At 34.8% G+C, this 10143-nt stretch overlaps 1 protein-coding gene across 8 annotated transcripts in view; it reads left to right on the forward strand.

The window, feature by feature from the left end:
* ANOS1 (anosmin 1) overlaps positions 1-10143 on the forward strand; it is a 142970-nt gene that overhangs the window by 35812 nt on the left and 97015 nt on the right. The gene's annotated exons all lie outside the window — the stretch shown is intronic.

The raw sequence follows: 10143 nt of genomic DNA on the forward strand, positions 1-10143 counted from the left end.
ATACAAAAATGCACTTCAGCTAAGGAGAGAGATGTGTGCTTGGGCACGCGCACACACACACACATACACGACAGATATTTATTGAGTCTGGCATTCTGAAGCACTAAATGCTTTAACTTAGCTGTTTCTGCTTCAGTGAACTCTGTTCAGAATCCAGGGATATTCAGACTGCGGAACCCTTTGTTTAGAGGTATTTGAGCACAAAAATAATCCCTTCCTAGAAACTTTTGAAATAGCAACTGAGCTATGCAGCCTAATCAACTGTAAATCTTTGCCATCTAGCAAGCAGCTGATTAAGTAACATCTAGCAGAAGGCCAATCATCACTGGAGCAACACTGGTCAGACAGTAAAGACAGACAGTACTACTGAGACTAAGACAAATGAGCAGTAAATCTGCTTTAAAGCAAGCAACAGATTTTTGTTATATCCCTTTATATCTTTAGAGTTTTCCCAGGTCTCTCACCACCCAGTTTGCTCAAACATTGTACATATTTTTTCCTCATCTTTCAATAATTTTGCAGTTGGTATGCAAAGGCAAATATGTAACATACAACTGTATTTGAGATTTTGATTTCCCAAATACAATTTTAGTTCCTTAAGCTCAGCTGCATGAATGCCACTCTGGAATTTTAATAGCTCACATAAGTCAGAGAATCTGTACAAAATTTATAACTTTGCAGTTGAGATAAGAATCTTAATTTTGTCTTATTAAATTACATTTCATTAACGTAATTAATTCCTGATGCAAAACTGGCTGTAATAGTCTGTTTAAATGTATGTTCCTTTTCTCTTCTTGTGGGAGACAACTGCAGAGTTAGATCAAATATAGCTCTAGTTAAGTGACAAAGACAAAATGTACTTGTGTTGACCTGTAATGTAGTAATAAAATATATTCAAGCAACTGTAAAGGGACAGAGCCTGAAAACCATGCATGTCTCCATCTTAAACTTGACTTTGAAAGCAGTTTTGCTTGAATAGACGTAGGGCCTTATGCAAAACCCACTGGGGTAAGGAATACTGACTTTAAACAATCTTTATATCCATCAATAAGGCAAGATTGTGTTTTTTCAAGTGACTAACCTTGGAGTTCCTCCATTACCATAATATTGCAGGAGATATAAAAATGTGTTTAGCTGGTTGAGGATACTGTGCTGAGAGGAAGCCAACTGTCTTTGAGGCACACAGCCAAGGAGGTAAGAGCCCTTACAACTCATGCATTGAGTTGTAAGGAGTGCATTGAAATAGAAGTGGGAACTATGACTGTTTTCCACTTTTGAGTTCCTGCATATAATTGGGAAGCTGTCTGAACACAGAAGCATAGTCTGTCTTGAAACAGAACTTGAAGGTTATATTTTGTACACTCAGTGTGATATTTAATCAGGCATTAAAGAGTTAAGTGCCTTTTAACACTGTGTGTCTATTAGAATAACTTTCTATACTCAGCAAACAAAAATGTTTCTGAGAGGATACGGTGTCAAAGAGCTGTTCTTGTGCCATAGATGTTAAGCAGATCTCCTCACTGATTTTCATTGGAGATTTCTGCCTAAAATCTGTTCAGGTTATAGTGTCAGGTTAATTGATCAGAAAGGTTTCATTTTTTTTGTCAGTTCTTCTGTAATAATCATGCTTATTTTGTGAATTACAAATATGCAATTTGATTTTTGTTGAATCAAATGTTTTTAGCTATTTCAATAGCCTGAAGAATTTAAACACACAGAGGCAGCATAGAACTATATAGACAGAAATCCCCAGAAGTGAGATGCTGACAGAAAGCAGCCGCAGGAGAACGCTTAGGCTTGTTTTACAATACTGTAACCTTTCTGAAGTTATATATGTATCTGAATAAGGTATAGAGGCTACTATGTGCAGTCTAATTTAAAATTGGTTTGCACCCTCATTTTATATAAGGTGAAGAATTACACAAGCTATAAACTAAAAGTGAAAACCATATCCACATTTCTTTAATAATGATACATATATTTAATATTCATGGGAAATATGAAGACGTATTTGGGGCTCATTTTCAACATAAGAAGTTCCTCATGCAGGACTAGCAGCAGGATGCACTATATGGAAATGAAAGAAGACAAAGGATAACTATTCAGCCCTGTACCATTTGGGTACTGGTACATATAGGCATAAAAGGGATTTACTTTTTCAGGAAGGTGTTTTCAGCTTTTGAGTTTAGCAATGAAAAATTTCCATAATGAATTCTGGAAAGGGATTTTTGCTCTGGAGTATAAACCAGTAATCTTGGAGTTATGAACAAAGGTATTTACTCTAGAATAACTGATGTTGTTCTGGCTTTAAGATGTAAAACCTATGGACTAAACCAAATGTCAGAGTTTGCAGCCTCTGATTTTGGATAAGGAAAACAGGTGTCTATGTTTTTCTCTCAGAGAGGCGATGTTGTTGTTGTATGGCTATATATGAATAAATCCAAAATATATTAAATACCCACAATGAATTAAGGCTTGAGCAGGAAAATAAAAATAAAAATCAGTTACAGCACTTGGGATTTGAACTGATCCTTTGAGGATACTAGCAATTTTCCAGAGTTGGGAATCCAGAATAATTTTTTAAAGAAATTTCTTATTAGGAATGAAATATCTCCTATTTTATGATTTATGTGAAACCTTTATCTAAGTTGTAACTGAATTTTGAACTCATTTGGGATAGAAATACATTTATTTGCTCTACATAAATATGAACATCCTTTTAGCCCTTGGAAACATGGCTAACGACCAAGATGCTGCATAAAGTTTTTATTTTAGCATTGCTTATACCTTGTGCCCACTTGGATCAGATTTTATCATCAAGTGGATTCTGATGTGCTGTTCTTTGTAATTCTTTCAGTTTGGCCTGAGAATACCATTCAGAGAGGCTGGTTTGTGCAGCCCTTGTTAGGAGGAGTACTAACCATGCTTGCTTCTGGGTGGCATGAGTGCTCAGGGGAGGTATGGTCAGACCCAGCAGGCAGAGATCAGTCTGGCTACACTTGTTAATTTTTGTTTGGATCCGGACCATATTGCTGAGTGATATCTGAGGGTCTCATTACTCACTCACTGGGTGGCAGGAATAATGGACTATGAGCATGGGAGGGAATCAGAGTTTTCTGGGTGAGATTTTTGTAAGTTTAGGTTTTGCTGCCATAAAGAAGCACTGAGCCAGTAAGAGCTGACAAGTAACTATTTTAATCAATGACAACATTACCAAACCTGTCTTGGAAGATCATCAGCTCAACAAATACTTCCTAAAGAACTGTTGATGTCTCAGAGAAAACCTCCAACAGCTTTCTACTGGAGATCTGTTCTGCCCATATATTGTTTAGGGTTCTACTTTCCTACTATTGTTTATCATTGAAGGTATCTGCATGGCAGAAGTACTGTGTTTCTTTAGGGTTCATCTGTTTCTGCTACATTATTTGCTCATCCAAAGTCATCTTTCACTTAGTATCATCATGTATAACTCCTACGAAAATTGCGATCTACTTTTTTTTGGTGGGGTCATGATACAGAAAAGAATCACCCTTTAATTGCTCATTTTCTTCAAAAGATGAATTAAATCTTTCAGTTTCATAACTGAATATTTTAAAATTAATCTATAGTTATATAATACATTTGAATAACAAATTAGGTATTTAAAAAAAGAAGAGATAACTGGTTGGTTTCTTTCTGGCCTTGTTTTCTGCTTTTAATTTTTGCCCTACCCTTAAATAAACTGAAACCAGGAGAACTAAAATAATGGAATTTTATTGTGTGGAAAGATTATTATTATTATTTTTGTTGTTAAAGGATAATAGTGGTGTATAAAATCACAATATTCATTCAAATTAATATCTGGCTTTAAGGGAAATCATCTGATTTTCATGTTTCCCAGATTTAATAAGGTCTTTAAAGTATTGCAGAAAGAATAATTTAATTCCTTAAATGGCAAGTAAGTAGGTCATCAGGATCTTCATGGAAAGGCTTATTTGTCCTTGCTATTCCTGAGTTCACCATTCTGCAAATTCATTTTATAATACACTTGAAAGTAGTTATTGGTAAGGAAGTAGGTATATCTATATGTGGTTTTTTTTGAAGATGTCATTTTAATTGTTATTCAGGTGACATTGACAGTAAAATAGATTTGCAAATACTATTCATATTCATTAATGTTTTTAATCGCTAAAACAAGAAGACTGAATGAAACAGAAATTCAGCTCTTCTTATTCCCCCTTTTTACTGTTCAAATGGTAGTAAGATTATCAGCTGTGATACTGATTTAGTTTGCATTATTAAAGCGTATAACATGCTTATTGGCTACTTAAACTTGTACTTTTGGCAGATTATACCAAAACATTTAAGACATTTATGGTATTCTATAAAAGTAATGGTGAGAGGACAGCATGGCAGTGAAGGGGCAGTGAACAGGCAGCATCTTAGTGTAGGCAGATCACATGCACATCTATGCAGAAAACACAATCTTCCATTTGTTAGAAAATGAGCTACAGCTTTTCTTTACTAAATTTACCTTTTATTCAAAAAAATAAGTTGTTCACCATGGAATGAAAAAAAAAAAAAGGAAAGAAATTATATCACAATAATTGGAAGGGTTTTTTTTCCTCCCCGAGTTGTCATGGTTTTCTGAGTAGATCAGTGCAATTCAAGCAGATGCTTGTGTGGCAAGTGTGTTTTGTGTTTGCACAGAAACTTGCTTGCTTGATCCTTTGGTTCAGAGTGACATTGTAAGTGCATTACAGTTTTTTTTCTTTTTTTTTCCCTGGGAAAAGGTTGAAATACCTCAGTACAGTTCTACTTTTTATTGTAGTTTTATCAAATAGTGAATTTAGGAGAAAGCTCTTGAATATGTTTTATAGTGCTGTCATAGAAAGCTAGTGCATTTTTTCTTTATTACTAACATTTGTTAGGTGATGACAGGTTATCAAACAGTACAGAGCTGTTTAACACCTTTGAAGAAGACAATAAAGAGAATAGTTACACTTGCTTAACAAGAAACACAACGTGTTTTGGGAAATCTGTCGTTGAGAAGACAGGCCTGTAAAGATTTCAGGCCTATTTTGACCTTTCTGCCCCTTGTTTGTGTTCTACTGTTTCAGCTTTGCAAATGACTCCACATTTGGTACTTGACTTGAAAGTAAACATCATATAACCTGGAAGCGATATGAATATGTTTGAGGAATGTAGGCAAAAAATAGTTTTTGTAATGTCTGCAATTGCATTTCAAAACACTGACTACACTTTCTGTTTATGGCTCCAGAATATTATTAAAGAAAGTCAAAATATTTTTCCTATTTAAATAAATTATATATATAGTTATTTTGGGGTGGTCTGTCAAAGTGGTTAATGTCCAAGTACTACTGATGCGTAGTACTGTGTGCCTACAGTAATCCAAGCTCCTCTGTAATGATGTATGACATGCAGTGTACATGCTCTGTGCTATATTTTATCAACATTTGGCTAGCATGATATTCTGACCTTGTCTGATTGGTGATCTCATTTACTGTGAATGTTGCAAGAACAGTAAACAAAGCCTGGAAGAGTTGTCAATCTGCCAAGTTATATTGTTCTGTATCTTTTCAAGACAATGCTGCAAAAATTTATCTGTCTTGACACCTTAGTCTCTTGTATTAAGAAAGCCTTAACCAACTTCTCTTTAGTTTGATGGCCTACCATCTAAAAATGCCACATCGTATAAAGAGAACAGGTGGAAAGGCTTTTAAGAAAAAGCCTCAGGGTGATGGAATAAGTTAGAAAAAAATAGCAGTAACTGAAATGTGTAAGAGATTCTGAAATTGATGAGATTGCATGTTAAGAAGAGTGTATGAAACATTTAAAAAACACTTCTGTCTTATAATTTATAAACTACTATGAATAAAACTGTGTAAATATGTTGTAGAAATATATTCAGTATGAGCATACTTTTTTCTTGCATGGATCCAGCAGCCATTTACAAATGTTAGTGAGTGCAGTAATCCTGTAACAGTTTTGTTTTATTGTGTTTTCCTTTCTCCTTCTCCTTTCACTCCCTCAAGAAATCTATAAAAGAGAAATGTTCCACTCTGTTTGAACTGTAGGAGGGTTTTGCGTCTCACTCCTTAGGCGCTCTGGAAAATCTGAACCTAAATCTGTGCATAATTTACTTTAAATTGAATATTGAACTTTTTAAATTGGATTATTTAAATTTGCTTCATTTTAGAGTTTTATGTATGAAAGATAAGCACAGGATATAGAATTCACATCTTGATAATGTGGCTGTACTTCAGTCTAATTGCTTGAGCTAGATTTTGTAACTACTTTTGCTTTTAATGGGAAGCTGTTGTTGACAGTATGCATATTGAATAGGTATTTATAAACAATGAGAATTTCAAAAGTGAAGGAAGTATATAACGAAGTGGCTGCCAGAGTAAAAGTGTGATTATAGCGTAGTTTTACTGGGATTTGGGTGTAAGGTCTCCATAATTTATTTATAAGAAAGTTAATCATCTTCTAGTTGAACAGTTAAACACTGAGGACATCTCTTTTTTGCATCGTCTTGTGCCTCAGCCAATTGACAGAAGATAAGCTTCTGTACCCATCCCTCCCAGCACTTTCAAAGCACAGTGAAGCTTATTATAAATGAATGACTCATACACAGGGTGGAACAAATGCACCATTGGTAGCCTACAGAGATAATAACACTGACCTCCGGTCATTTTACAAGAGAACTCTCTCGTGTAGGTCGACTTCCCACTGCTTTAAACCCAACCAAAATAGGCTATTCATGGGGAAATGGATTGACAGATTAGAGATTTATATGCACAAATATAGGCATTAGCAGCCTGGTCTCTGCACTTCAGGACATGAGAGGTAGTTTAAATGATCTGGCCACTAAAACCAATGGGACATTTTTCTGTAAAGAAGTGGGTTTGTAAACTTCCTTCGGACTTACTGAAATATGTAGGGCAAACATAAAGGTTCAGTCTTGAAGTGTGTGTTTATGCAAGACTCCCAGTAATGTGAAGATGTTCACAAATAAGGCTAATGATAGCACTGCTGTCTCATAGTTGATGTTGGGTATAACTGAAAGAAGATAAAACTTTGAGTTCTAAGTCAACATAAGCTTAAATATGTGTTGCTTGTTTTCTCCCTTTTAATATATGTGTACACACAAAATGAGTAAGCAAGAATACATAATTTTGTAAAATTACAGATTTTAACATTTGTCAAATACTATCTATTTTACGATGATCTTGAGATATGAAATTTAAGCTTTAAAATATGGAAATGATAAACACACTAGTTCAAATTTTTACCAGACAAAGTATCAAGTGTGTCATATATCTTCATCTTCCAGCTATAAAGTATTAATGTTCATGTAACACAGTTTGTCAGTAGATCTGGTCTACCCAGTGTGTAGTAGGAAGAAATTTAATTTGTGCCTGTTTGCAGAAAGAAATGTGTTCTTCTGCCTATTTTAACAAAAGGTTATATCGAGAGGAATGATTTCAAAGCAGATGACAAATTACTGAAAAGACATTTTTATTGTAGAATAGCATTCTCTCACTGAGGAAAGAAAAACAAAGAAAGAGCAAGAGAGAGGAGGGAGAGGGGGGAGAAACTTTCCCCCTTGCATTCCCTAACACTAATTTAAGGAAAAACACATGAAGGACAATTTTTTTGTTTTTTTCTCTTCTTTCAATTTCCTTTAAAGGATGAGAATCTTAACAGGATCTTTTTTTTTTTCTCGGCCCCTTAATACAGAACTTTATGACGTGCAGTCCGATCTAACAAAAAGGTTGTTTTTTTTTAAATTATTGTTCCAATTATGTTCTACCTGCAGAAAGCAGACAAATACATCACTAATAGTTGATTTATAGAGAATGAAATAGTAGAAATGTGTTGGAAATTTATGTGAAAGAAAATCACAAAATTACAAATGGGAGCTTCAATCCATGTATAGCAGCCTCACTCTCTTTGTGTGTGATATAAGACTTTCTGACTAGATCTTATAATGTAAGATACTGTGATATATTTTCAAGATGTTAATTATCTTAAGCTGTTTGGATATCATCATCTTCTACTGAAAGCACTGAACATGCTCCTTGTTGTTTAACTGTTCCTACACTGTGAACCTTTTCATTTTCTTATTAACTGAGAAAATCATTCTTGTTGATTAGAAATACACTACGTACCTATATATCTCTACACATTTGAAAATAGTTTTTATTCTCACAGAAGCAAATTAATTGATGCTAGCAATGACATTCAATTACCTGGCTCACGAGGCTTTTTTGAGATCTGAATCCAGAGATCTTTACTTGGTCACTCCACCCACAAGACAAATACAGCATAGGAACTTCCAGGGGCTTTTCTTACTTTGTACCCAGACAAAACTTCATTGAAGATCAAGACAGTGCAGTGATACAAGGTCTTTTTCCAGCAATAACTGCCTTCAAGTGGAAGAATTTGCAATTGGGCTGCAGCCTTACAGTGATTTTCTGTTTGGAAGTTGCAGGAGGTAGCTGAGAAAAAAGCACACAGATTCATTCTTCGCAACTGGCTAATGATGGAGGTTTTCAGTAAACCACATTGGGTAGGGAATGTCAATTTTTATATGTAATTCATATTTTCATAGTTGTGTTTTCACATATCTGGGATTTTAAAAAATAACACAAAGAAGAAACTTCTATCTGGGGAATGTAGAACATTTTTACTTATTTTTATTTCTGCTGCATTATTTATGTAAAACAGCATCTGCCTATACAGAAATGCATAATTCTCAAATATGCTCATTTCTCTTTCTTTTTAAATTTCACTTGCTTAAACTCTGTTTTTAAAGGGCTGTGTGCTTGAAAAGCCTTTTGATTCAATTATGTGGATTAGGCTTAACCTTTGTAATGACTTTTGCTAGCGTTTACAAGATTGTGCCTTTGTTAGAGGGAGTTGGCATGAAAAGGCAGAAAAGAAGCGCAGACATATGGCATCTTCTGTTTCCAGATGTCCTGCACATCTTCTCACCTCAGCTTTTAGCTTCCATCCTGAAACATGATTTCCTTGGGAGAGCTTATCTGTCTTCCCTTGGATGCAGTAGTCCATTCATATAAGTTCATTCACATCCTTCACTCCATAAAGAAAGAATTTCTTTGAAAGCTGAGTTTTACGTGGATCTAAATGCAGTTTGAACATTTTACATCCAAATCTATTATTGGTTTTGCTGCTTCACAAAATCTTACTTTTACACATGCAGGAAACATAGTCTGTGCCATCCTGAGAAAACTGTGGTTTGACACAGATGCTGAAATGTGTTTGGGACTGCTGTCTGTCTTTGAACTTCTGAAATGGTGAAGATGAGCTGTTCTTGGTGAATACTCTAGTTCCTGTGGCCTTTTTGTCTGTTTGTTTCTTTTTTATGCTTGACATCCAATTATATTGAGAGACAGTTATCCTGATTTTCATTTTGTTTGCAGTACGTATTTTTATAAAGTATGGCTAGGCAAGCTTAGGTTTGAAAGGGTTGCTCTTGAACATAATCAGTCTTCCAAAATATTAACGGCCATCAGGATATTTTGAGAGACTTCTTTTTATTAGGCATTTAAAAAGAGACTGTTCAGTGAGAAGTTCTAATGGAAAAATAGAAAGCTGTTAAATGACATTGGTAATCATCCATCATAAGTATTTCCACTTGGGCCCCAATTTAGAGGCACTTGTATATGCTTTATTTATTATGTTTTTCAGATAAAATCTAGTTCCCAAGGAAATCAGTGTAATTTTGTTCTAAAGTGTCAGCGTGCTAAGGAACATCACTGATATTACTAGAACTGGGAGTACTGTTAAGGAAGAGAGTGTAATTCTGAAGCTGAACAGTGGTGCCCTACTTAATGACAGTTTATGCGGTTTCAGGATTTGCTTTTGCTTGTTGATGCAGAAATCTTTACAGATGATTACAGCCTGAGTTCCTAGAGCCTACAGAGTGCTATCTACAAGAATGTCTAAATAAAATGTCTATTTGCTTCTACTGTAAACTCTGTCTTATTGAAGGATTTTGTCTGTCCAAAATACTGGGACTATACTAAACTTCATGCCAATATTTATACTATGGATTAAATCTCTATTAGTGACTGATATGTCTAGTTAGACTGAAATTACAAATAATAATAATAA

The sequence above is a fragment of the Anser anser genome (assembly GCF_964211835.1).
Source record: "Anser anser genome assembly, chromosome: 1".
NCBI lineage: Eukaryota > Metazoa > Chordata > Aves > Anseriformes > Anatidae > Anser > Anser anser.